We start from the raw sequence: 4,161 nt of genomic DNA, 5'->3' as shown, positions 1-4,161 counted from the left end.
ACATAGCAACCCCCGGCTTCCTCTCCCTAGTGACTAACCTCCTTGGAGTTTCTTCAGCCCAGAAATACTACTTGCTTTATAGCCAGGTGCAAACATCTTACACTTTTTAAAATATATATATTTTATTGATTTTTTTACAGAGAAGAAGGGAGAGGGATAGAGAGTTAGAAACATCGATGAGAGAGAAACATCCACCAACTGGGGATGTGCCCGCAACCAAGGTACATGCCCTTGACTGGGACCCTTCAGTCTGCAGGCCGACGCTCTATCCACTGAGCCAAACCAGCCAGGGCAATAAAACACTTTTTAAGTATCCTATTCAATATGACATTTTAATTGCTTACTCAATGAAGGCGGAAGGGAGAGGGGCCACTTGTATGGAGCACCTTCCCTGTACCAAACACTTCTATCTGCTTCCCACACTGTCCCTAATCAGGTCAGGGAGCAGCTTAGCTGTTGTTGTGCCAAGTCTGATGGTATTAGAGACACCGGGGAAGGATGCGCAAGGTCAGGGAGGTCATATCGGTTTGTCACCCGTTTTTCCGATACGGGGCCTTGTGTCAGTTTCCTGTTGCTGCTGTAACATGTTGCCACAGATTTAGTGGCTGAAAACAGCACAGATTTGTTAAGGTGCAGTCCTGGAGGTTAGAAGTCCAAAATGCCCTGGGCTAAAACAAGCATGTCAAACTCAAAGGCTGAATAAACAAGGTGTAAGTGTATGTGGGCCGAAAAAACCCCCCAAAAGCTCCCATTTTCATAGAAACGTGGGTTTATTTCACTAGAGACATGCTGAATACAAGGGACTCATTGAAATAAATGAGTCATTGTTAACATAAAATAATAGAACATTCTAATAAAAATTAATATTTTTTCTTGAACATGAACTTACCAGACACTGAAGAACTGCACAAATTCATAAGCGTCACACAAATAAACCTATTTTTCTTGTTCTCCGAAAGCGAAATATTTCCTGTTGTGCAAACAAGCCAGTACAAGACTAATGGCGTGGCAATCAGCTGCTAAAATAATCGCTGCTGGTATTAGTGGAGAGACATGGGGTGCCAGCGAGTAAGGGAAATGAACGCAACAGGATTATAGTCATCAGTCATTAGCGAACGTTGTATTCGTTATTAATAATTATGTGTAACAGGATTTGTAAAAATTAAGTTACGAAATTTTTATTAAAACGTTTTTTACATGACGTTATATTGGCTGGGCCGCAAAAATATTCATTGTGGGTTTGACATGCTTGGGCTAAACCCAAGGTGTTGGTAAGGCTGCGTTCCTTTTCAGAGGCTCTAGGGGGCACTCTTCCCCTGCCTTTCCCGGCTCCAGAGGCTGCCTGCATTCCTGGAATTACAGCCCATTCCTCCATCTTCAGAGCCAACAGACAAGTCCTCTCATGTCATATCACGCTGCCCCTGCTTTCCTCCGCGCATCTTTCTCTCTCCTTCTGACACCCCTCATCTACTTTTGCGATTACATTGGACCCACCTGGATAATTCTGGATGATCTCCCTGTTTTAAGGTCAGCTGATTAGTGACTTTAAGTCCAGCTGCAACCTAACTCCCCTTTCCATTTAATATAACATATTTCCAGTTTCCAGAATTAGGACGTATGCTGTTCAGTCTACCACAGGCCTATTCATTCAGCTTTCTCTTACTGACGGCAATATACCGCACTCCAACTGTGGGGTTTTCTCTTTATTATTTTTCTTTAACTTTGGGACTGTCTTAAGTTTATTTCTTATAATGGGATTAATGCAGGTCTACTGCCAACAATTTCAATTTCCTAAGGAGCTCATAAAGGAGAAACTTGAGAGTGTGTTCTCCCTCCCAGGCATGCCAGCACCCTCCCCTCCCCTCCTTCCCCCTCCTCTCCCCTTCCTCTTCTCTCTCCCCCCCTCTCCCTCCTACCTCTGTCCCTCTCCTCCTCCTCCCAGGCCTATTACCATTACCTTCCTCACTTCCAAGCTCCTAGGGCCCTTCCTTTAAAGAAAAAAGAAGAAACTTGAGCCCGGCCAGTGTTGCTCAGTTGTTAAGCATCGACTCATGAAACTTATGAACCAGGAATTCATGGTGCATATACTGGGTGTCTCCCCCCAAAATGTATACACTTAAAAGCTGATAGCTAAGTTGATTTTTCTTTCTTTTTAGATTTAACCTATTGGAATTAATAATTATTCAAAGTCTGTATTCATTTTGGGGGAATAATTCTCCAAAAAAAAATGTGTGTGTGTGTGTGTGTATATATGTGTATGAATGTATATATGTGTGTGTGAGTGTGTATATGTATGTATATGTGTACGAATGTATGTGTGTGTATATATATACATATATATATATGATTGGTGCCTTCCTTTGTTCTGTGCTGCCCCCTGGTGGTCAGCACATGTCATAATGATTGATCGAACTCCCCAAGGGGACACTTTGCATATTAGCCTTTAAAAAAATATATATATGTAATATAATAAAACATTATATGTGTGTGTGTATATGTATTCTTTAAAATATATTGTATATATATATATATAATATATACACACACACATACATATGTACACAAGATATATACATATTATCTTCCTTGGGATATATGCCAAAAAGTAGAATGTTGAGCCAAAATCATACTTCTGTTCAGTGCCTGCAATGGGCCTGCCCCTGGGGTAAGTGCTGTGCCCTAACAGGTGCTAGGAGCAGGACATCATCCCTCTCACTGTGGGCACTGAGGTCAGGTTATGACCAAAGAGTCCTGATCGCACAGGCTCTAGATGGAAAGAAAGTTTATTTTCTAAATTAAATGTCTGACCAAATTTAGCAGGCTAATGTTTAAGTGGATAATTTTGTATGGCCCAGGAATGATGTTATAAATATCCAAATGGCTCTTGGCAGAAAAAGGTTCCCTACCCCTCTCTGGATGGACTCAGGGTCCAACCCATTGTCCTACCCGTGGCCAAGAGGTATTACAGGGAAAGGGTCCAGGGCAGTCAGCCGAGGGAAAGGCACACAGGACTAATCCTCCCTCCATCAGAGTCCAGCCACATGCAGCGTTGTCTGCGGGGGAGCTCACAGCCTGGGAGCCAGGGTTTTTATCAGGCGTCAGTCACGTAGGCACCCTCTGCATAGCACACACAAACATTCCAGGAGCGTGAGCCACTGTCCTCAGTGAGGGGATGGCGGGAACCCTGCAAGTCCAGCCTAGGACCAGTCTTGCAAGCAGGCTTAAGGTTAGCAGTTTCAGGCCCGCTGTGCAAGGGATATACACTTTTCAGGATGCTTTCTTCTAGTCCTCTCTACTTTGATATATCTCTCTCTCTCTCTCTCTCTCTCTCTCTCTCTCTCTGGTGATGTCTTATGGTCTGTTTGTCAGTATCTGTGTTTGTCTCCATATGTATATATATTTATTCATATAGCACATATATGAATATATACACACACTATATTATGTGTATACATATATAGAATTTTAAAAATATATTATTGATTTCAGAGAGGAAGAGAGAGGGAGAGAGATGGAAATATCAGTGATGAGAGAGAATCATTATCGGCTGCCTCCTGCACACCCCACACTGGGGATCGAGCTCAAAACCCAGGCATGTGCCCTGACCGGGAATTGAACTGTGACCTCCTGGGTCATAGGTTGAAGCTTAATCACTGAGCCACCATGGCTGGGCTTATATAGAGAAGTTGACAAGGTATTGTACCATCTTGTTTTGGTAACATTATTTTCCTACTGACGGTATATCTGAAATACTTTTCATATTCTAAGTATTCCAACTTAGCAGTAAGTAACCACTGACCTTGGTGTTCTGCATTGATAGTGTGCATATGTTTATGGGGTCAGCTTTTCCTCTCCGCCTGCCACGTCCTCTGGAGGCCAGAAGAGATTTGCGTTTGGATGATGCAGCCTCTCCTAACCCTGGACAGTGTGACTGGAGGGAGCAGGATGGACTCCAAGTGAGGCTAGGTACCCTCAACACACCCAGTTGGGTCCAGATCCCAGTCCCCTCCCCAGAGTTAGCCACATTGGGGGTTTGAGGGCCACCCTCAGTTTTGACGCCAACTGCAGGTTTGGGAGTTTCCCGAAACCAGCCTCAGGGTCAGTAATTCAGGACTAGGACTCCCAGCACTCACTGGAAGCTCTTCTCTCAGGGGTGTGGTT

General features: G+C 43.7%; 1 protein-coding gene across 2 annotated transcripts in view; it reads left to right on the top strand.

Annotated features, from left to right (window-relative positions):
- The window catches only part of ZNF331 (zinc finger protein 331), a 12,475-nt gene that overhangs the window by 1,693 nt on the left and 6,621 nt on the right, over positions 1-4,161 (top strand). Inside the window, exon 1 of one of the 2 annotated variants that reach the window (XM_006754705.2) lies at positions 3,644-3,966. The exons of the other annotated variant lie outside the window; for it this stretch is intronic. The gene's annotated coding sequence lies outside the window, so the exon portion shown is untranslated. Of the gene's footprint in view, positions 1-3,643; positions 3,967-4,161 lie in introns of those variants that run through there. 2 annotated transcript variants of the gene reach the window in all.

Source organism: Myotis davidii, unplaced genomic scaffold (assembly GCF_000327345.1).
Source record: "Myotis davidii unplaced genomic scaffold, ASM32734v1 scaffold1173, whole genome shotgun sequence".
Taxonomy (NCBI): Eukaryota; Metazoa; Chordata; class Mammalia; order Chiroptera; family Vespertilionidae; genus Myotis; species Myotis davidii.
This window is presented reverse-complemented; position numbering and strand designations above follow the sequence as displayed.